Below are 24,417 nucleotides of genomic sequence, written 5' to 3' on the forward strand. Positions count from 1 at the left end.
GGCCGCGTACGCGCCTCGCCCCGGATCTTCTATCACCTCCTCAGCTTCAGCCTGAGAAAACTTTGCCGCTTTCCTCCCCACGTTTATTTCGACCTCGTTGGTCCCCGGAGAGCAGCGGGACATCGCGATGGGGAGATGCAGCCTAAGTCCCGGATGACGGGAGCAGCCCAGGCAAGGAGCGCTGTGCTCCGGCCGGGGCTCAGTACAAGCCCTGCCGGGCCGCGTCTTCAGACAGCCGCTGCCTCGGTGTCCGCCCGTCAGCCCTGCCGCTCCGGAGCTGGGCCGTAGGGCCCGCGGCCCGACTCCAAGCCCCAGCCCGGCAGCTTCGCAGCTCTCCTCTTCCAGCCACAGCAACGCTACCAGCCCTGCCCCCTCCAGCAGGGAGGGAAGGGGGTGGATTTAAACACGAGCATCGCTCCGCCGCTGGCTCTTCTCACTCTCGACTGGTGCCTCGTCTCCACCCTCAGCCCTCCCAACGCCAGCGTTACTCGAACCTGCCCGCCCGAAAAGTGTGCTATTCCCCGATCCTCTTCGCAGGCGCCCTGACCGCGGAGCGCCGCCGTACTTCGCGGGACTCCCAGCCTGCCTGGGACGGCCAGCGGCGAGGAGCTGGGAGGGCAGCGAGCAGCGGAGAGGGCGGAGAAGGCGAATCGCCTGCGAAGAAATGCCCTGTTGAACTTTGAATATATTAGTTGACATCAGTGCGAGTTGGGGCTGCCAGCCCTAGCTCCCTCCTCCTTCCCTACCTCCTCCTCCTCCGCCTCCTCCCCCTCCTCCCCCCGGTCTCCGATGGAAAGAGTTGAAGCCGTGCTGATAGAAACCGCCTGGAAGAGACAGCAGAGAGCAGGGAGGACTTAGGTCCCAACTCCGGCCGTGCCTCGGGGACGCTGCCAACAGCCGTTCGCATGGCCCGAGGCGGCGCTCCCTAAGCGCCGGGCCGGGGAGAGCCGCCGCTCCGCTCCTCTGCTCGCCCTGCTCCCAACCAAGCCGAGCCGCGCCGCGCCTGCCCCGCGCCTGCAGCAGCCGGAGAGCGATGTGCCGGTGAGCCCCGCGCTGGGAGCTCGGCTCCCACCTCGTAAGCGCAGCGCAGCGTCGAGTCCGGCCGCGAGGAAGAGGGCGCGCAAACTTCCCAACTTGGCTGGGGGCCGGGGCCAGCCGGCAGCGCTGGGATGGGGGGTCCCGGGGAGGTGGTGAGCCCCGGGCTGCTGCGCTGCTCCGCCGGCCCCGGCGCAGCCTTGCGGCGCCCGGTACAAGGCAGCGGCGGGGGGTGATGGAGGGGCGTGTGTGTGTCTCTGTGGTCACGACGCCCGGTGCGCCGTCCTCCTGGCCCCCGCGGGTTGTGGAGCGCAGGGAGCTTTTCTTGTCGCTGTTTTTGCAGCGCTGGAGAGGACGTCAGCTAGGAGGTGGCAGCGGAGGTGGTTTCTCTCTTTTTTATCTCCTCACCTTCCCAGCTCTCCCTGGGCCCACTGAACAGTGTTGTGGCGAGAGGAAGGGGGTGCAGTGGTGAGTAGCTCGATAGCCCAGACGGAGGGATATTAATGATTTTTTTTTTCAGATGGTAATTTGTCTTTGTGGTAGGGGTGGCCCATTAAATTTCAGCTCACGTCCTGATGGAGATCAAAAGCGAAGGGGAGAGGGAGAGGGAAGCAGAGAGCCTTGTGCAGCTCCTTAGCTCCGTGTATTGTTAGAAACTTACAGGGCACACGGGGGTAGAGGGGGAGGATTCCCAGAAACAACCTTTGTCGATCCAGTTCCAACACCCACACCAAAAGTTGGAGATCTGTGTTTTCCAGCGCTGCCATCTGCGCCCCGGTGCTCCTCAGGAGCACGCTTACTGTTATGCCTCAGAGGAAACAAACAAAAGGTGTGCTTGCCAAGTCGGTACAGAACCTGTCTGCTCATGGGCTTTTAGGTAGAGAGTGAGTAGAGAGGAGTATCTGTGTCCTAAAGGTTCACTGTCCTCTGTTGGCTCTATTTAGACTCTTAGATAATTTCCTATCCTTAAAAAAGGTCTCCAAACACCATAAATGCCAGGTTCTATTTTTCTTTCCTCGTTTTGTTTTTATTTTTGGTTGTGGTTTATTTTTTGCCTTGAGCTATTTATGTATGGATATATTTTTTTGAGATCATAGTAAGGTTTCATATTTTGTTGTGCAAAGTGTTCTCTCTCATTACAAAAATACTTATTTTCCTAAATTATAGTCTGAGTGGCAAGAGGTTAGCTCTTTGCCTCTGGATGGGGTTCAGTGGTACGCTGAGACCTCAAGCTGACTGCACTGCAAACAAAATAGAAATCAACTACACTAAAAGTTACAGTGGGCTTTGATTCTTACTGCTGTTTGAGATCAGTAGAGATCCTGGGTGAGTGAAGGCAAGGAGGAGGAGTGAGAGTAGCTGGAAGGAGCTTCTCATACAGAAAAGTGATGTTTTGATTATATATGTGATTTGGAAGACCCAAGGGAGAAAAGTGGTCATAAACTGCAGAGAAAAGGGAAAAAAGAGCAATACTGCTGATCTTTAACCAGATTTTTTAAATAGGCATTTCATTTTTAAACAGCCACTCGAATGATTCTTTTCCTTATTTTTTTCTTTTATTTTTTTTTTCCCCTTTTGGACTAAAACCTTCTTATTAAGGTTGAACAGTAGTCGACTCTGCACTAGACAGGCTATAGTAGGAGATCTCTGCATTTGATGTTATGTCTCTTGCATTTTCAGTGAAGCAGAGACAATTTCTCCTCTTTTTATCTCTACCTTGCTTTCTGTCCTCATAGAGGTTAAGTTTTTTGTCCTCCCCTGTCAGGGACATACTAATCTTGAAGTTGTGGCAGGTCAAGAGATCCTACCATTCAGAATATAGATATTTGCTTTGTTCATCTCCCCCAGCCTGTTAGGCTGATGGAATTGGCAGTGGCTGCCCTCTGTGACCTCCCTCCCTTCCTTCAAAGAGCTGGGGCAACCAGGGAGCAGAAAATGTGCAAACTCAAGCGAGTGAAAAAGCACAACCCCAGAAGACAAAAGGCTTGAACAGAGAGATGTAAGGATGAGGATCTGCATGGGGAATGACTCTTAACGAAGTGGGCCCAGTCATTTTATATAGACTTGGAAAGGTAGCATGGAGATAAGCTCTCTAGGAATGCATGTAGCCAGACAGAAACTTGATAAAAGTGGAGGTGTGGGGTTTTAGTTGTGTTGCAGTTAAGATGAAACAAAGGCCCAAACAAAATGGCATTAGTCGTCTAGAATGATTGCCCTTTATTCTCCAGGCACATAACTGACTTGGGGGTACCTACAACCAGACTTTATAGCTGTTACTTATTGTAGTCATTAGTAAAAGTCCTGCTTGCCTTGGGCTAAGAAATGATGAGTCCTTGTTAGAGGAAACGTTCCTGGAGAGCAGTTTCTCTGTGATGTTAAACGTGGCTTGAACAATGGATTTCTACTTCACTCAGGATAAATAGTAATGTGAGCAGTCATGCTAGAGTTAAATAAGACCATCTGTGTGAATATGTTTTCCTGAAAACAACCTGACATGAAAAGCTGCTGTGCGAAGCCTGGGCTGTTGACTTGCTGGCTGGCAAAAGGGGGCAGTATCAAACAGTACCACAAAGCCATCCCTTGCAAGCTGCTTTCCAGCCGTGAATGCCGACTGATCTGTGCTGTATCTGCCGGTAGCCCTACTTCAGGTGATTCCTCCGAAAGACATTAGAAAGGTTAATTGACTGTGTAAGGGATGCAAGATCAAAGCTTTCATTCTTTTACTTCGTGGCTGCATCACTTCCGTATGACGGTTTGACCAGTGAGAGCTTGGAAATGAAAGACAACGTCGTATGGTTGCAAAGCTATTTTTGTTCACGTTAAGTGAGGTTGACAGCAGTAACCTTAATCTGTTTTCACCCCGCTGGTTTTAGGGAGAGACCCTTGCTTTGGGTTGCTGTTCATATAAATGCCCTCCAAGGAACTGTTGTCACTGCGTTCTGTAGTAGGAAAGCCATTTTCTTCTCTAATTTTAACTTTCTTTGAGAACTTGTTTCCAGCCTAGGGAAATATATTGATCTATGTAATAAAATACAGGTTTTAGAATGCATTTAAAAGCCTTTTTACCTTTTATTTATCTTCAAGGTTGGAATGCTTAGATTACCAATTTATTTTTTTTTAACTGAGAACCATGAGTAATTTTGCCAGGGTTTTGTTATTGAAAAGTCATGCACTTGGCTCCAGCTTTGTCAGGTGTCCTAGGAAGGCTCGCTGCCTTCATGGCAAGAGCTGCAGTGGCAAGTGCAGACTGGCCTCAAGAGAGAGCAAAAGTGGTAAGAAATCTGTTATAGTAATACAAAACTGTTCAATGGCTAGGGAGGTGCTAAGTCCCAGAGTTTAGGTACAGTCCAGTGTGAAGCCTGCAACTGAATTTGCCTTGCTTTAAATCATGCCTGACTAGAACATTTCTGGTGTAAACTGCAAAAGAGAAATTTAATAATCTGCAGATAATGGTGGAGGCAATTCAGAAAGTTCTCTAGGAGTGAAATTCGTTGCTGTTTCTTGTGCAGCAGGTATGTAGTATCAAGTCAAGCTGAGATTGCAAAGTCAGTCTTAAGCAATTACAGATTGAATACTGTGAAGGGGCATTGCTGCTATTTTAGGTTGAATCCTTGTGGTTTAGTCCAGAAGACAAACCACAGAGGATTACAGTGCTGCTCCTGATGTCCCTTAAAAGGTGCTGTGTCAAAATACGAGTGTTGTTGACTCTGAGGATCAAGTCAACAGTTATTTGTTACCATTCTGTTGCCTTTCCTACCCCTCTTTTCTTTTTAAAGGGAAAGAAAAAAAATCAGTTTATTGAGGGGAGTGTATCAGCTACTCTTATTTTAAGGATTCTTAATTTACAGACTTTTTACTCTGGGCTGCTGACTCTTCAATGTGCACAATACCAGGACTCATCCTATTTCTGTTTGTGGTGGTGATTTGTTTCAGTGGGAGCTGCCTGAATATAAGATACAAGGCAGGTATTTGAGTCTGCAACTTGTGTGAACAGTGCCTTGCTTGCTGGAGTTCATTCTTCAAGTACAGTTAGCCTCCAAGCACAGTATTTATTTCACCTTTTTTCTCATTGTCCAAAAAATACACTGCTTGACAGTAGTTATTCCTTCCTCCAGTCTCAAACCATGTGAGCAAAGTGCGGCAGAGCTCCAACCGCACAACTGTGACTTCCAGTATGCAAGGTCTCCTTGACTACAGTGCTATGACTCCCAAAGTTACCTCTGCTTCAGTACTAATACAAAGCACAAATTTTTAAAGTGCACACAAAATGACTCAAAGTGGTTTTCTGATGATGAGTGTGTGAGTAGTGATACTCTAGAAACTGTTATCAATTATGTATCTACAAACCAAGCGGATTTGTTTTGTTCCCCAATGTAATAGGTCTGGGAGGTAATTTGCATGTGAAGGATGTTACCAAGTTACAGAGTATGACTCTGAATTGGTGACAAGGCTATTCATGGTTTTATAATTAAGCACATACTCTGAAGCACTGTGCTGGTTAAAGATTGGTGTAGTTTTATTTACTTTTTAGTGGGGTTTAAATGAGATCATAAATAAACATGCTGATTACTAGTCTTAATCTCCAAATCAATTGTGAACACCTTGAGGAGTTTATAGATCATTTGTGCAATTTCATTGTTTTTCAATAAGGGGCCATTTATGGAGAGAGCATGGGATATTTTCATCCCAGAAGCTGTTGTGAAGGAGGTTGATCTTAGAAGGTCCTAGATGGTCTTCATTCTTATTAATGTGCCTCTGGGAAACAGCACCCTTACATGATTAGTCTCTGGTAAAACAAACTATAACAGTGCCTGACCTCTGTAGGTCACTTGCTTTGTTGGGCAGGATAAATGTTTATGGCCTTATTAGTCTCAATATATTAGAGTGTTGCTGGAAGCCAAATCAGTTGCAGAGTGCTAGTTTCAAAGGTTTGACTTTATCTATTGTGCAGCAACATGTGACCAGCTGGGATGTGGCAACCTGCAGGGAAGAGCCATAGTCATCGGTTTTATCTCTGCCAATTATTGTGCTGCACTCAAAAGCTTAGTCATAACTCCAAACCCATGAGATTGCCTCTGTAACTGGGAATAGCATGTGTGGGTCTGGTAATGCCAAATGGATTCGCCAGTAAGCCTTGAACACTCTGTGCTGTAGAGGACAGACCCTGATGCTGGATCTGTTCAGATGTTAAGCAGAAATGCTGTCTGCAGCCTTGCAGAACAGCCAGGCTAAGTGCTACATGGATGATCTATAAAGCCATTTGCAATTTACGTGTTTGTGGGTTCTGAAGTTTGTATATTTTGCAGATTGCTTATGCTATAGTCTTCAAAAACTGTTAGCTTTTAAGACAAACAGATGGCTTTAACAAAATATATTTGCTTGCACCTGGAACAGGTGGATCTGCAATCAATTTATGCAATGTAATTTTTCCACACCCTTTTTGGAATAATTTTATACCCTGGAGCCACCTAAGGTGCTTATTATGTAGCCAATAGGGAACAGCTTCTGTCTGACTACATAAGATTTTATGCAGCTTTTATAGCTAATGCTTAGATCGAAATGCAAAATTTAGTGCTGGGAGTGCATGTGAATTTGTGAAACTCCCTGGAGAAAATGTGGGTGCTTGTATCAGTGAATGAATTATGCTCCTCCGTAGAGAGAGAGAAGGCTTTTTCTAGTGGTAACAAATGTCTTGTGTTCAGTGTTTGTCATTTTAGAGGTAGTATTTTTCATTTCAAGTGCAAACCTTGTGCAGGTTACTGATGTAGAGTGAAAATGAGAAAATAGCTTTAACTGTATGTGAAAGAGTAACAGAATGAAAATTTTTGGTGTGGTATGAAAGTGTCCTGACTCAGAGATGCAATTTTTGTTCCCACAATACGTCTGTGACAGAACTGGTTACTTGAGAAAGGAGAAGACGATTCTGCTTGTCTTCTCTAGGGGCAGTCAACAAACTCCAGTGACACCTTGGCTGTATTTTCATTCTTGCAACAGAATTGGGGCCAACAAGTTTACTTGACTGTGTAGATTCACAGTAACTTCAAAAAAGATTTCGAATGGGTGCTGGGACCGTTTACACAATTCACATGTAGAATTAGGCACTAAATCTGGGAACACTTTGGGGCCAGACTCTTAAGGGAAAGGATGCTGATTGCAGATGGCCTGTTGGGCAGGTTTAATTGTTTTGCTATGTTGCTTGGCCACGTGGAAGTTTTTTAGCCTGCTGTTTCAGCTAAGCACTGCTTTTTTTATCTCTTACAATGCTGATTTATAATAGATCAAAGATTAGGGAGAAAAAAAATAACACAGGAAAGGTCGGGAAGTTCACTCTGTATACCTGTTTGACAGGGTAATAGAGTAAATTAAAGAACACAGAAAGATAATGCTTTTTTGAGCCTGTATTTATAATGCATAGAAGGAAAAATTGGCTAGGTCTCAAAAGTTTGTTAGAGTGATTACAGATCCCTCTGCCCTGCCTCATGTTCCTTTCTTTCCTCTCTCCTCCTGATTGAAGATGATTGTCCGCCAGCAGGATATTTTCAAACACATAGTTTGGACAGGCCAATCAGTATATTTGTAAATCATTTAAGATTTCTCTCTATGACCTTTTTTCTTTGGTTCCACTCTACATATGAAGAGCATTTTCATTAAAAATACAAAGTTGAGACAGTTTCTGTCTGTGTCAGAAAGAATAACATTAGTGGCTCGTGGTAGGATAAAGATACATACTTGATTCAACATAAGCAAGATCAAAATGTTCACTGTGACTATGTTCCAATACTGATGAAGACTCATGTCAAGTAACACATAATAAATGCTCTGAAGAATCCCACACTTCCTGATTTGTGAGGGTAATCAAGTGTTATAATAGTGCTGTGTCCAGTTCTGGGCCCCTCAATTCAAGAGAGATGTTGAGGTGCTGGAATGTGTCCAGAGAAGGGCAACAAAGCTGGTGAGGGGGCCTGGAACATAAACCCTATGAGGAGAGGCTGAGGGAGCTGGGGTTGTTTAGCTTGGAGAAGAGGAGGCTCAGGGCAGACCTCATTGCTGTCTACAACTACCTGAAGGGACATTGTAGGCAGGTGGGGGTTGGTCTCTTCTCCCAGGGAATAGAACAAGGGGACACAGTCTCAAGTTGTGCCAGGGAAGGTATAGGCTGGATGTTAGGAGGAGGTTCTTGACAGAGAGAGTGATTGACATTGGAATGGGCTGCCCAGGGAGGTGGTGGAGTCACTGTCCCTGGAGCTGTTCAAGAAAAGCCTGGATGAGGCACTTAGTGCCATGGTCTAGTTGACTGGATGGGGCTGGGTGCTAGGTTGGCCTGGATGATCTTGGAGGTCTCTTCCAACCTGGTTGATTCTATGATTCTATGAATTTACCCTTATGTCCATTTTGACAACCATGCTCAGCAGTCAGAGGTAATAATCCTCAGGGAGAGAACCTGAGGCATAAAAGAACTGTGGCCTGAAGAATTTTGTGCTCATCTGTTAGAGATATCATGAAACACAGAGATGCAGATAGGCGCCAAGTAGGATTGTCAGTGATTGAAATCAGTATGAAATTGGCTTTGTGGTCCGTAAAGTCTGGTCCTAAGTGACTTGCTCAAGGTCATAGAACACATTAGTGGCAGAAGCAAGGTTACAACCCCTGAAAACTCTTACTTATATACTTAATTCTAAATATTTAGTCAAATCCTATGAATGAAATGTTTCATGTCATTGCTTTCCTGCATCAGAGCCCTAACTTACGCCTTACAAGACTTGCTAAACATTGCCAGTAGGTAACATGATCATGCAAATTCTTTAATCACCTAAGCAGTTCCACTGAAGTTAGTCTGCCTCCAGTCTGAGAAAGTAAGCACCGTAATTGTGTGTGCAGTTAGTCCCAGCATTTTGCAGATGAACTAGGGACCACTCTTATTTTTTGTATTTATATGCATACTAGACATGTAGCCATACAGATGAAATTAAACCAAACCCAAGTGATTAACATGCTTTAAACTTTAACATTTCCCCCCCCATAACCAACAGAAATTACTCCCAAGAGAGTAGTTTCCTAGACACCTTCTGTGTTTGTCTAGGGCTGTACATCAGGAATACAAACCATGATATTGCTGCTGCTATGTCTTTCCTCTAATGGGTCTTTGAAATATTAAATCAACTTATATTTGGAATGAGCTTTACACACCTCCTTCTCTGTGGCTGCTTTGCAAATCCAGGCTTCACTGCTTTGCCTCAGAGAATTATGAGTTTATTGTACTCCTAGAATGCTAATAGCACTTAGTTTCCCCCCCTAAATTTCTTCTTCATATTTATTTATTTATTGATTCTCCATTTGAGCACAGTTTCACTGATAATGATGGTACTACTGAGAATAGCTTGTATGAGTTAATTTTCAGAAGATTCTTTGCTAGGAATATCTCTGTAAAGTTCATAATGTAAGGCATCCAAAATACTAAATTAGTCAAGACCACTGGATAGGATTACTCTCAATGTTGTATTTCATTCTTAGTTTCATAAAGACCAAGTGTATCAAAGCTGACAAAGCTAAACATAATTTTTCATTGAAAACTCATTGACATATTTGCAGATGATATACTTTAGGGAAGCAGCTTTTTCTACAGTGATTTGGTCTTACTCTGATGAAGAGCACTCTCTGGTCAGAGAATACATGTGAAGCAGGTTTCAGCCTTTAGTATACATTTAGTTCTGATTCCTGAAATGCTTCCCTGTCTTGTCACTCCCCTCGTGGAAATGGACAGTAACTCCAAAAAGGTGCATTCACTCATTTTATGTTTCCCCTGAAGACACTGAACTTCTCTGAGCTGATTCACGTTTAAGCTGGTCAGCTGTTTTAAACAAGGATCTGACTTAAATTTAAATGTTTCTGAGGGAAGAGAACATCCTGGAATTCTTGCTTAAGTGCTTAAAGTTCAGCAGCCTTCACGATTATGCTGCCCTTAGTTTTTCAGTCGCTCGGTTTCTAGTTCTGTCATGCTCTCATCTGGAGTGCAGAGTGTCACATTTTCTTGCTGTGGAAGTACTTGTGAACTGCAATCAAGTAATCATTTAATTTCTCTGTGATATTTCATTATAGTACTGGATCCTTTCAGTCCTTATTACACCTGATCACTGTTCTGTGAACACTTTCTAGAGATGCCACTGGCAAAGAAGACAAGTAGTGCTGACAGCTGCAAAGGCTTGTGAAAACTGAACAGCAGAGATTGCAGTGCAGAACTGAGCAGACAGATAGCAGGAGATAAGGACTATAAAGTTGGAAGGCAGACAATAGGGATAGTGGTACTGGCTGATCTTGGCATGAGAAGCTTGATGTGATATATGCCTGGTGAAGAACTGGAGTAGCTGTAGTGGTAAAAGGCAACCGCAGGTTTTTACTGTCAGAGAAGGGTGGGTGAGAAGTGGCTCGGGACTGCAGCAGTACCGCTTGTAAATCAAAGCAGTGGTGTATCAGAGGAGCTATGGGAAATGTCACAACATCTGTCTGCACTTCGCCTGGGCATAACCAGGCTCTCTTTTGTTCAGGAGCACTGCAACGTAGGCAAAGAGAAAAGAGATACTTCAACCTAACTGGACAGAGTTCAAGGTGGATTTCTGTTGAGGAGGCCATTCTGCTCTCGCAAGTGTAAGATCTGAGCCTGAAAAATAAAACCTCACTTTTGTAGTGTGTACAAATGCACGAAGTGCTACCCATTTCAGTGAAATAACCTGGATGAAGGAACAGAGTGTACTCTCAGGAAGTTTGTTGAAGCTATAAAACTAGGAGTGGCTCATACCCTCTCAGGCTGTGTTGCTATTCAGTGAGACAGGGACAGACTGGAGAGTGAAGTTCAACAAGGACACTGTAGAGTTCTGCACCTGAGGAGGAATAACTCCATGCATCAGTACAGGTTAGGGCTTGGCTTGCCAGAAGGCAGCTCTGCAGAGCAGGATCTGGGAATGCTGGTGGACAAGTTCACCATGAGCCAGCAATATGCCCCTGTGGCCAAGAAGGCCAATGGTATTAAGAGTGTGACTAGTAGGTTGAGGAAGGTTCTTTTCCCCCTCTACTCTGCCTTGGTGAGAGAGTCCAACAGAGGGCCACAAGTATGATTAGGAGACTGGAGCTCCTCTCTTGCAAGGAGAGGCTGAGAGACCTGAGGCTCTTTATCGTGGCAAAAAGACAACTGAGAGAGGATCTTATAAATGCATATAGCTGTCTTATAAACGCATATCAATGTCTAAAGGGTGGAGGTCATGGGGAATGGACTCTCTATGGTGGCCACTGATAGGACAAGAGGCAGTGGATACAAGCTAGGACACAGGAGGTTTCACTTGAACTTGAGGAGAAACTTTTAGCATAACTAGTATGAATTCTGGTTTTGGTTTGGAAAGATGTTATCATCTAATGAAAATTATTGTTTTCTGGCAGCCTCCTCTGCTCTCCATTTACAAAGCTCTTAAAGGACTTGAATGTCCATGAAAAGGTCTATTTCTACTCACAGATACACTAGTGCAGCCTCATTGAAGAGCTGTAGTTGTACTTGACTGAGTACTAGAAGTAGGTGCCCAAAAACTCAGGCAAGTTCATACCTACGTGAAAGGATTGCATAAGGATGGTATCAGTCTGGAGGCACTTAGCAAAATTAGGTCTGCAAGATTATGCTGTTACAAAGCCCAACACCAAAAGAAGCATTTCCAGTTTTAATTAAAACAAAAGCCACCACAAGATCTCTGTTTCTATTGAATGTTAAGCTTCCCAAATGTTTGAGCATGAGATGCAGAAGTAATTGATTAGAAACAAAAGGAAAATAATGAGACTTACTTTTTCTTTCATTTCCCAATGTGATTCAGCTGAGGAAGGAAATAAACAAGTCCTCTGAAGTTTTTACTTGGGTTGAGTAAGACTTCTCTGCACATATAGAGCTAACAAAATACTGAAGTGCTTCAGTTATCACAAGGACCTGAGCCAGTGGTGTTATTTACATGGCAGACTTCTCCCTGATATAATCAGGGATTTAAATTAACAGTATAAAGGATTTGAAATAATGTGATGTCTTCAGTTCTGATTGTTTGGACACTTGTTGAAGAGATAGGGGCCTGATCCTGCACCAAGGGACACCAGTAGCAAAAGCTCCATTGATGTAAGTTCAGATTGCAGTTTTCATTTTTAAAAGCCCCCAAGGTTTGCATCTAGCAGTTCTTATCCAAGGGCTGTTTGCTTTTATAATTGGCATACTACCTGAGTCAGGGCTGCATGAGCTGGCTCCAGGTTTTCAACCTGACAGGACCTCTTTAAAATGCAACAGTATAATTTAGGCATCTCTTATTTGTTTTGAATAGCAGAGCTAACGTGTCTGTCAGTTACAATGACTTTATAGATGTGATTAAAAGGCAGGAGATCAGGGAAAATGTGTGCTTATCACAGCCAACCCTCTCTGATGAAAAAATAAGTGGCTCAGTGGCATATTTGCAATTGAGGTGCAACTGAAAGCATTTCTAGCAATGTGCTTTGTAGACTGCTTTGAAATGGTGTTTTCGATTATGACCAGTTTCTGGAACAGATTATCATGATTGTAGGAAGCACTTCAAAGCAGATTGATGTAGGAAGATCTTTTCCCAAAAAACTTTGGCTTCTGGGTAAGACAGAAAGCTACAAATGTGTCTGCAATCTGTGTCATTCCAGCTAGAACAGCATTTATTTGATAAAAATGGGCTGCTATTAATTTCCAGAATACTACAGTGCTCTTTGTATTTTGCTGTTTCCTCTGTTTCACAGAGGGCTTCAAAGGTTGTGTTTAATTTCTGCCATATCCTTCTAAATTTTTGGTTCCTGTTTTTTTGAAGGCTGAAATTGAAACATGGTAATGAATTATCAAGCTGCATCTGATAACTGGTCAGACATTATTTTGATGTATCCGTGGCTAGACTTTCATAGAACAGATCTTGATGCATTATCTAGTCCATTCCCCAATCTCAGATAGCATCAGCTACACCTCCACTACTCAGCTAAACACAGGCTTAGCTGAACTCAGCAGTAGCTTAACCTCAGTAGCAACCATGTTTAAAATACATTCATCCATGAATTTTCACTCACAAGAATAGCTGTATTCCATCTAAGATGGAATTTCAAGATGGAATTTCAAGACTCTTGAAAACTATACTTGTAGGCTAAATTCTGTATCTTTGAGAACTGAAATCTTCTACACACTTGCAAACACAGGACCAAATGGGAAAAGCCAACTTTCTGGTTGGTATAAAACCAGGTGGTAATGGTACAGCGAAGCAAGGGCGACAAAGCTGGTGAGGGGCCTGGAGCATAAACCCTATGAGGAGAGACTGAGTGAGCTGGGATTGTTTAGCCTGGAGAAGAGGAGGCTCAAGGCTGACCTCATTGCTATGTACAACTACCTGAAGGGACATTGTAGCCAGGTGGGGGTTGGTTGCTTCTCCCAGACAATCAGCAATAGAACAAGGGGACACAGTCTCAAGTTGTGCCAGGGAAAGTATAGGCTGGATATTAGGAGGAAGTTCTTCACAGAGAGAGTGATTGACATTGGAATGGGCTGCCCAGGGAGGTGGTGGAGTCACCATCCCTGGAGGTGTTCAAGCAAAGCCTGGATGAGGCACTTAGTGCCATGGTCTAGTTGACTGGCTAGGGCTGGGTGCTAGGTTGGCCTGGATGATCTTGGAGGTCTCTTCCAACCTGGTTGATTCTATGATTCTATGGCAGTAAATTCTTCTTGTTCTTAAAGGGAGGAAGCTTCTGCAAAAAATGAAAGGCAGTGGTAGAAGGAAGTACAAGAACCAGCTAGAACTATCTTGCTCTGATGTATTTAGTATAAACACACACAGAAGATAGGAAGAAAAAAAAATACAAAAAAGTTGTAGTATTTTGTGTCTTGTCCAGCTGCAGTATATCAGAGCCATTGCTGATGCTGATCAGAGCCTTTATGATTCCTTAGCAAACAGATTTCTTTTTCACCAAGGAAGAAGCTGAGATGGAGAAGTTGAGTCACATCTCTAAGCTCACAGAGGGAGGCAGTGAATGAGAGTCCTGCAGCCACAGTCACTTCTTCACGTTTGACAGCAGAAATATGACGAATTCTTCATTTTAGAGCAGAAGGGCCTTGAAATCATCCCTGCCCTTTCTGGGAAATGATTTTTTCCTATAAAGCAAGGTCAAATGCTGTTGATGGATGTGCTATGAATACTTATGGTAACTGGTAAATTAAAAAAAAAAAAAAATCTCCACAGTGCCATCAGATGAACAATTCTGACAAATGGGTTTGATACCAAAACATTGTGTTTGTTTTCTCAGTCAGCTCTTTAAATAACTAAAGGAATAAATTCTGTATGCATTCATAGATTCCATTCGAAGTCTTCATCTTGCTGTTTGAAGCCTCACCAAGATTTCTTCTGCTCAAATGTTTGTCACCTTCTGGAGGTCAGGAGCCTGTTTTGCTTGTTTAAAAGATAGCTGTTGGCATAGACACTGCTCCATATAACTCATATGAGCCAGCAGTGTGCCCAGGTGGCCAAGAGAGCCAATGGCATCCTGGCCTGCATCAAGAATGGTGTGGTCAGCAGGAGCAGGGAGGTCATTCTGCCCCTGTACTCTGCCCCTGGTTAGACCACACCTTGAGTACTGTGTTCGGTTCTGGGCCCCCAAGTTTAGGAGGGACATTGAGATGCTTGAGCGTGTCCAGAGAAGGGCGACGAGGCTGGTGAGAGGCCTTGAGCACAGCCCTACGAGGAGAGGCTGAGTGAGCTGGGATTGGTTAGCCTGGAGAAGAGGAGGCTCAGGGGTGACCTTATTGCTGTCTACAACTACCTGAGGGGTGGTTGTGGCCAGGAGGAGGTTGCTCTCTTCTCTCAGGTGGCCAGCACCAGAACGAGAGGACACAGCCTCAGGCTGTGCCAGGGGAGATTTAGGCTTGAGGTGAGGAGAAAGTTCTTCACTGAGAGAGTCATTGGACACTGGAATGGACTGCCCAGGGAGGTGGTGGAGTCGCCATCCCTGGGGCTGTTCAAGGCAGGATTGGACGTGGCACTTGGTGCCATGGTCTAGCCTTGAGCTCTGTGGTAAAGGGTTGGACTTGATGATCTGTGAGGTCTCTTCCAACCTTGGTGATACTGTGATACTGTAATATTGCAGGTTGCCTTATGCTTCCCTATAGCCTGTCTAGTGTTCACCACAGAATGTGGGAATGGATGGGCTGAATATGCTGCAGGTTCATGTATCATCAAACACTCTTCAGCACAGGCCTGCTCTGCCTTGATCTCTGTAAGCACTCTGTTTCTAAGTGTGGTATATGGCACTTCTTTAAACTGTTTGCCCTCACTCAAGTTGTTTCATTTCCTTCCTTCTGTTACTTAATTCCATAAAATTTGGTATTTTAGTCTAGAATAGAATTTATTTATAAAATGTGGTCAGTAAATGAAGTTATCTTATGCAAGTGACATAGTTTAGTTCTTTCTGAAAGAAAGAATAAAAAGAAAAAAGCAGACCACTTTTAAATAAACTTCTAAAGCAGACAACTCTGTGAACCCTTTCTTACCCTTTCTTTTCTCCAGCATGGAAAATTAATAGCCAAGCACTAATTTTACTTGTATTTTTAGTGAGCATAAATTAATCTACTTAATATGTAGTCTCCTTCTTGCATCTACACATAATTAAATCATATTTGTTCTTAGAAACTATTCATCTAGTGTAAACCTGCTTCCTGAGTAAATATTCCTTTAATTAGTAGAACAAATAGATTGTGGGATTTGGAGTTTATTATCACAGCATTCCTTTCCCTGATATCTGCTTCAGATCTGTGCAGCAGAGAGGGCTGCTAAATACAGCCAGGGAGCACAGCAGCAAGCTTCTTTGCAGTTTGAAAATAATACATCTTGTGAATACTTCACACCTACAGAAACCTTCATTTGGGGATTACAAAGTGCTCTGCCATGCTGTGTGGATATTATTTATTGCCACTTTAGAGGAGATTAGGGCCAATACACAACATCCCCATGTTGTATTAATAGTCATAGCTGTACTAAGATATATATGGTTGTGTGCTGCTTGTGTAGAACAGCAGAGGACATGGCTTTTCATATAGACTAATGAGGTACAGCCTCCAGTTTTGGATGCACGGTTGTACATTCCTGATCTTGGGTCCTGAAAGTTCAAAGCACGTGGAAGTCATGGAGTATTAAAGATACTGGAGATCTTGGAGCCATTCTTCTCCAGCAAGGCACCTCATTTTCAGATTGGGGTGCTGGTGTTTAGTGGCTTAGGAGTGGGACAGTGGCAGATTTCAGAGACCAGAGCAGACGTCCTGCTGCCTGACCTTGTTGTGCCAAAGCTGAACAGTTTAGTCTCAGATGTGTATCCTTGTCTTTATGGCACAGCAACTAGGGAGTTGGAAGCTCCACCTGAGCAAGTGCTGTAGCAAAGCCATGTGCATGTCCTTAGCATTTCTGCACTTGCCTCTGGCAGGGTGCATATGTGTGGGTGTCACTGTTTCCCAGGATCCCAGGATTTTTCATGTTGAAACTATAGGAGCAGTTCCCCAGAAGTTACAGGAGAAATGCAACACTCCCTTCCTGTGGGAGTGTTTAAGAGTTGTCAGCAGCTTCATATTTCCTAACTGCAAGGTAAGGAATTTCTGGTAGGGGACAGTAGATTTTGAGCTCTGACTTTCTTCTCCTGAGTTAATTAGCCAGAATTTAAAGCACTTCCTCTTCTGAGCTGAAGTTTCTTATGTGGGAGAGAGAAGTAGGAGACCATAGCCAAATGAGAGTCCTAATTAAAGACGCAGGTGAAGAAGGTTTGTAAATGGCTGTCTCGAGTCTGAGCAGAAGATCTTTTTTTGTCAATGAAATGCTGTTTGGACGTATCCTTAATGAAAGGAAGGAGTTTACGGTGGACTCAGCAGCCAAAACATCCTTTCTGCTGTACAGCATGCCCCATGTGCTGCACTGCCTTCTGGTTTTGCTTCAGGATTGCAGGCAATGGATCTGGCATTTGGAGGAGACTTGGGAATGTCAGAGCTGGGAGGGGCAACTGGCTGCTGTGTGATACCATCTTAATAGGGACAATTCTTTGCATCTGCTTGGTTTTGAGTGGCTTAAATTCATAAAACCACACACATAGTGACTTACAAAAATCTTCTCTTCTTACAGTTGCTGTTTTCTTCTTTTCTTTTCCTCACTGGAGTTATTACATGTAGCTGAATTTGGTCAGATAATGGACTGTGAAGGAACAAATACTGCTTAAATACATCTTTAGCAACCAATACGTTTAGAGTTCTATTTCTCTATGCACTTTATCTTTGAAAGCTCAAAGGCTGTTCCTTCATGACTTTGGAGGCTTTATTTTAAAAGAAAAGGCATCAACTGCCCAAGTAGGTACCAAAGATGTTGATAGTATTAGTACAGCCTGTGTCTTGTCAGCTAGTGCAGGTATACCTACCTGTGCCGTGGGTACATGTCCTGACTGTGGTGGAATGATAACTGAAGAGTGCCTGTACGTTAGTTTAGTGTAATCCTCTTAACCACAAGAAGATGTTCTGACTATGTAATACACAGCATCAGCTTGTGGAACTAGCAGGAAATACCTATTGCAATTTTAAGTTCACATCCCGGATTATTGGGTAATGATTTTCTTTTTGTGGGAAGTTCTGTCTTACACAAAGGTCAGATGGTGCTGGGACAGGAAATTTAAACCAACTCCAAGAGGATATCTGATGAGTGCTCTCTGTCTCACCTTCACTGTGAATAAGTACAAGAGTTCATTAAGATCAAAAGTCCTTTTGGGATGAGAGTCACTCTCATGCATTACTCTGATGAGTTACTCCAGCGAGTTACTCTGTGGATAGCCACTTGTGCTGTGCCACTCATGTGGAATCTCTAAGACAATTGGCAGTGAGAATCCACCTGAAATCTGTATGCCTTGTGGTCTAGATGCTTTCTCTTTGTTTTCTGATAACAATCTCTTTAGCTATTTCACAGAATGTCAGGGGCTGGAGGGGACCTTGAAAGATCATCTCATCCAACTCCTCTGCCAGAGCAGGATCACCTATGCCAGATCATACAGGAATGCATCCAGGCAGGTCTTGAATATCTCCAGAGAGGGAGACTCCAAAAGTCCCCTGAACAGCCTGTTTCAGTGTTCTGTCACCCTCACAATGGAAAAGTTCCTTCTCATGTTTAAATGAAACTTCCCATGCCTCAAATTGAGGCATTTAATGACGATTGTTTCAGCTGGACTGCAGTATCCTAGAGAGCATTGTGTGTGGTTTTGGGCAGTTAGGAGCTGAAAACATAGAGTACAGCTGGAGCCCCAGCATTTTACTGTGTGATGACAGGTAACATTGATCTTACAGTTAGGTGAGACTAATTTCAAATGTTCCCTTATTGAGTTTATTGGCACCTACAACTAACAACGTTAAAAGGTTAAATGATATGTGTGTTCCACTGCACAAAGCCCAAAAAAGTGTTTAGAGAACCTAAACAACAGAGTCTTTTGGGACTGGTCCTTTCATCCTACAAAATACCTGTGTGGATCTCTAGCCTTGATGATCTTGTTCAAGATCACTGGTGAACTCTTCTGTGCCTCATGTGAAGAATATTTTTGGCTGAAAACTGAATTGGTGTAAGGGCAGAATAAGCTGAATGTAAGTTGATAATTTGGAGCATTTCTGAAGCATTTGGGAGTGACCTGGTGTCCACGTCTAGCACCAAGTCCTCTTACAGGCTTACTGTGTGAATGTAAGCATGCCCCATAAGCGCCCCGTGCTTTGCTACTCAGCCCCTTTACAACCCAGATACTACCTCAAAGAGATGCTGTGAAGCTTTGGTTACTGTGATTTGTAAAGTTCTGGGAACACTTGGTCTGGAGCAGCTACAGAATTGCAGATATTAATACTGCTTGGTGTCAGGTGATCCTGTATAAACGTCACCTGCTTTGGCCTGTGTTATCAGTTGAGAAGGGACATGAACTGACTAAGAAAGAGAGACCTGAGCTGCGGTTGCTTAAATACGGAACTGGTAAGTTTTAACTTCTGAACTCATCCCTACCAGCAGTTCACTCATTGCCTTGGGCCAACAATGGAAGCCAGTGTCAAGTTTCTCTGTTGGAGTAATAGTCCATTGAAAAGAAAAGGACAGGATTTTTTTGAGCTGTGAGAATTAAATAGATATTGTTTCAAAGGACTAACCTGAAAAGTACTACATACTCAAAATGGTTTTCCAGCTATGTGTATTAGTTGTATGCGTAGGAAAACACCAATCTGAAGCACAGCTCCCATTTGGTGATTTCCATTTGCAGTGACTTTTCCTTTGTCAAAACAACAGAGGGGACAGATGAGTGCTACTAAAACCATGATGTTCAAAGTGGCAGCATTATCTATGAAACCCACCCTGCTGGAGCAGTGTTGCATAAACACCAGCTTCCCAACAGCTAGCTGCTGCTAGCTCTTGAACTTCATTCCCCAAATGACTTGCAGAACAACTGGCATTAGCCACTCTTATTCCCTCTGATGCAAGAAGTTTGCATTTCATGCTCTTAGATTCCTCCACATGTGTGTTCCCAGTAACAAGCAGTGATCAGCAGTGAGTCACTTGACACTGTGTGTCGAGTGTTGGTTTTGCTCTTAGTGACTTGTGTCAACCTAGGCAGAAAAAAAGAGAAATTAAAAAAAAACACAGACCCCAAAGGCATGATAAGTTGAATGATTTCGCTTTACCCCTTCTCTTCCTGGAGTGGAAATCCAGCTTGCGTATGGAGTTCACAAACTGGAAACAAGCTGCTGACTCTGTGGCTGCTCTTGGCTGTGATCCTCCAAACCTCAGCATTTGAATTGAAGGCCAGACCTCTCTGGTGCATTAAGACTTGCACACTGGCCTTAATTGTTGAGCTTCCTTTCAGGACTAAGAGATTACAACAGAGCTGTAAGGGCTCTCTTGTCAGTGGTCCATGTTCCCATGATACTCTAGCTAACTTGACTTTGAAGTGGACTGCAAATGAAGATGCTCTTCATTCTCTCCTCTGCAAGTACACATTGCAAGGGTCCAACTGCAACTGAAGTTCATGTCAACTTGATTAGTTTGCAGCAGCTTTGATGTGAACTGAAATGCTGAGGGCAAATTGTCTCTTTAGAAATATCCTCTCATTCAAGAAGTTACTGTATTTATTTGTTCCTCCTGAATTTAAAGCCTATTTTCCTCCTGTTATGCATTTGACTCAAAGAGCAGTGAAATAAAAGAGGGAGAGTATCTTAAAATTCCTTCCATCAGCTTTGGATTAGGCTGTCTTTTAAAGATACTTGCCTACTCTGCACCAAGTATTCTTGAGGACTGTGTGTATTTTTTCTCTTTCAGATGTTTCTGCATTTCTTTCCAACTGAGATGTCCAGTTCAGAGTTCTTCTCATTTAGTATGGCTTGTGATCTGTAGAAGCAGGTTGGTTTTCATTACTGCATCAGGCATGGATGGCTACCAAGATTGTGTTTTAACAGAATGTGGAATATATCAATGTTGTACAACTGAATTCAGAGCCAATAGCATATTTTACCTTTAAATGAGTGAGTCTACCAAAGCCAATACTTTTTTTAGCTGAATGGGAACTGTGCATCTGTTGCAGCACAGCTGGAGTACACATCGTTAAGGGCAGGGTGTCCTCTCCAGAGTCTGGGTGTAGTGCTTTATATGCTGTACACCTGCAATGGACTGCTTTCACTTGGCTCACTGAACTGTGGTCATGGTTGAAAATAAGCAGATTTGTTATTTAATACCTTTGGCAGCATGACAGGGAGTTACAGTAAAAATCTAGAGCGCACTTGGTTGGCATCCTGTTCCCATCAGAAAGAGCTCATGTGAAAACAGATCCCTGTGCTTGTCCTCTTTTGCTAGGGGTGTTACACCTGCTGGAGAGAAAAGGACCTCTAGGTTGATGCTGCTTATTGTCAGCAGTCTGCAAAGGATAATCCTAGTACCGCTGCTTCTCAGAAAGAACCCTTTGACCTTCGCTGCTCTCTTTGGTGAGGGGGATGAAGACAGAGTTTTGTAGCCTGGAGTTCATGGGTTCCTTATGCAGGGAAGTGCTGCTGTGTTAGATTGTCCTTAGAAGTCATGGATCTGCTCTGCTGAATGCAGGAAGGCAAGTCTCTTCTGTTTCTCTGTCAGAAATCGCCCCCAAAGGCAAAAGCAAACTTCAGTCGAATTGCTTCTCTGACAGGATGGTAAATTATCTGGCTCCTTTGGCTGGAAATGGGCTGAGCTCCAACCTTTCTCATGCTGTTTGCCCTGGAACCTTTGTTGCTTTCCCGATTCCCATCCGTATTGTTAGAACTGGGCAAGCTCCCGTCTGCCGCAGGCTGGGCTGCTGCCGGCAGGGCTGCTGCCCTCCCAGTGGGGCAGGGCTCTCCCTGGCCCCAGACGAGACACTGGCAGCTCCTTTCCAACCCTCTGCCCGGGCTCTACAGGCTGCAGAGCTTGGATGTTGTCCTTTGCTTTCATCCTCGTAACCATACCCATTCGAGTGATCAGATGCGTGTGTATTTCACTGGGAGAGCTCCGCAGCTGTCCAGCGACTGGCTGGGGTGGTGAGGGAGCGAGGAGCTTGCAGCCACTCCAACCTTGGGCTGAAATGACTTCTGATGACACTTTCAACTGAACGATGAGGTAGCTGTTTACAAAGCCAAGAATATGTCTCTTCATGCCACTCAAACACTTTACCAAAGGTGAGGGTGCGATTAGTCATTCAGCAGACAAACATCTGGTGCTTTTGCATGCCCTGCAGCTCTTCCTAGTTAGCTGGCCTCGCCTCAGCCTGGCTGAGCTGGGAATGTGTGAGTGCAGGCATTTCAATGTTAGGCTTTTAACCACTGCCACTGTAAATGGACAGGAGATAAAGCTTGCTCATGTGGTCTTTCCCTGTCCTGTATCCTTGTATTTCTAGATCCCAGCTCATCCTGGACAATTTATCTCTGTGGGGACGTGCGATAGATAAAAGAAATAGGACTTTCAGAAGATTTCTAAGCCATTAGCTCTGCCCTTTCAGGCAGAATACAAGTCAGAAGCCCAGGGAGAATAAAAAATGCCTTTACACAATCTCTCTCCTCTAGTCCCCATGCTTGGCTTCTCTTCTGAGCCCCAAAGTCACCTTCTGAATGTGAACAGTTTGTGGCTGATAGCTGAATCCTTGCAAAACTTTTCTTCGTTCCTTTTTACTGCTCTTGTTTCTTTACTTGCTGGCACCCCAGCTAGGCTTCCACTTTCAGAATGACGAGGTGTCTCTTTGTTTTCCACAAATGAGGGAAATGTCCTTTTCCTCATGGATCTCCTCCTAGCCCACTTGCAATAACTGTCTCCTTCCAGCTCTTAGTATATTTATTGTCCTGTCTGAACATAAAACTGTTTACTTTGTCTACTGTTTGCCTTGTCTTTTCTTGGAGAAGCAGTGTGAGTGGTGTGAAGGGCTGCTTCTTCACCTAGTCTGTGGCTGATGTAAGGTGGCTTGAAGTTTGGTGTCTGAGCTGAAAGCGTGTTACAGGTGCTAGGAACCTAAACAGTGCTTGCAGACAGAGCCCTGAATTGCTTCAGGTATCTCAGTAGATCTTAATCACAACCTGTTTTCTTCATCTAAGCATAGCTTCCAGGCATACTCAGTCTCAGGGAAACATGGTGCAACTACTCTGCTGTTTTGCAAAGTGCAAGGAGTTCTTCTTAAAGTGACTCTCACTGTCATTTAGAATGTAAAACCTCTGTGGTGAAAAGGCTTTGGTGCACTGTATTTCAGCAATTGCAAAGTGATGGAGCACAGGGAGAATTTGTGCTCTCTCTGTTGTGTAACATATATTTGGGGAGGCCAGTAAGCACAGCAATGAGGGTCTTCTGACCCAAAGAATTATTAGTAAGTAATAAGCTAATTAAGACTGGGAGAAGGCCAACAGCTGTCCTGGTTTGAGTTAGAACAAATTCTGTACAGTGATGTTACTTTTCTGCTCAGGCTCTTTTCAGTGGTAGTGCTTTCTGCAGTTAACTACAAGTTTTCTCAGGCAGGGTCTGCTTCTAGAGCAGGAATAACACTCCCAGTTTCTAGTTAGTGCCAAGGGCTGGTGTGCAAACCAAGGTCATTACAAAATCTCATGTACTATGTGGGATGCAGAGTAAAAGGCCACACCTGTAGAGAGAAGTGAACAGGACAGGTGACCCTAAACTGACCAGTGAGGTATTCTGTCCCATGTACGTCATATTCAATATAAAACTAAGACATCACAAAGGGTAACTCTTCATCTTCTTCAGTGGCTGACATCTGAGGGAGACTCTGCCTTTGATCCCAATCCATGAATTCTGAATCCAGTTCCAGAATCCAGCTCCTGAATAGCTTCCCATCTGTTGCTGAGTCGAGTCTGGGACTTCTGCCACGGTACCAGTGGTGACAGTCACTAATGTGCATCAGGGGAGGTTGGGTTCAATATTGATTTTTGTATATTTCATTTTATTGCTATTATTTTCATTAAGGTAGTTCTGATTTTCTTTCCTAATTATTAAGTCTCTCTTCCTTATTCCCTTTCTTTTCCCCTTTGGGAAGGGAGAGGGGTTAATAGAGAATGTCTGTCAGTCATTTAAGGCTGGCCAGCTCAGCCTTAACGCTTTACAGCAGCCTAACCAGTTCATTCCTTGCTAATGTGGGATTGTTCCCTACACTAAATTTTCTCCTGCTGGCTTTAAATGACTAAGCTTCCCCTGGGAAAGAGTACCATTCACCAGTAGTGAATTCTGTCTAACAGCCAGTCTAATCTTCTAAAAATTTCTCTCCCTCCAGCTAACTATTTTTTAAAGAGACTTTTACGCTTTTCTGCTTACTTGTAGATAGCTCTGTAGTTACCATAGGTTATGTCACTGATCAATGATCAGTCTAAGCTTCCTTCTTATAAACTGCTGTTTATGCTGCATCAGTTTCACTCTGGAGATGTACGTCTTCCAGTGCCTCTAATTAGTTAATGCAAGCTCAAACTATAGTGGGTGCTTTGATAAAGGCACTTGTGCATCTGAATAAAACTGTAATTTGGGTACTTTGGAAATGTGTCACACAGTCTTGGAGCAAGATGTGTGCAGGAAGAGGGAATCCACTAACTCCCCTGTTCATGTGGTAGCCCTTGGAGAGTGATTTTGCCTGTCAGGATAAGTCAGGACAGGTTGTGAATGGAGGCATGTGCATGAGAGGTACAGATTACTTTCCCCAAGCTCTGTCTGAGGGTGTGTATCAGGCAGATGGAGGGTGCAAGTGTAGCTGAGATACTTTGGCCTTCCCAGCTGTGAGTTAGGGGTGCACGTGTGGGCAGTATTGTAATTCTTCAGAAACCACATATTAATCACTACTGTGTCAAAT

The 24,417-nt window shown here is 43.9% G+C and overlaps 1 protein-coding gene across 7 annotated transcripts in view; it reads left to right on the forward strand.

Annotated features, from left to right (window-relative positions):
- The first annotated feature begins 517 nt into the window (after positions 1-517).
- SEMA5B (semaphorin 5B) overlaps positions 518-24,417 on the forward strand; it is a 324,525-nt gene continuing 300,625 nt past the window's right edge. For all 7 annotated transcript variants that reach the window (XM_064157107.1, XM_064157117.1, XM_064157118.1 and 4 more), the window contains exon 1: positions 518-1,041. The gene's annotated coding sequence lies outside the window, so the exon portion shown is untranslated. The remainder of the gene's footprint in view (positions 1,042-24,417) is intronic.

The sequence above is a fragment of the Pogoniulus pusillus genome, chromosome 2 (genome assembly GCF_015220805.1).
Source record: "Pogoniulus pusillus isolate bPogPus1 chromosome 2, bPogPus1.pri, whole genome shotgun sequence".
Lineage (NCBI taxonomy): Eukaryota > Metazoa > Chordata > Aves > Piciformes > Lybiidae > Pogoniulus > Pogoniulus pusillus.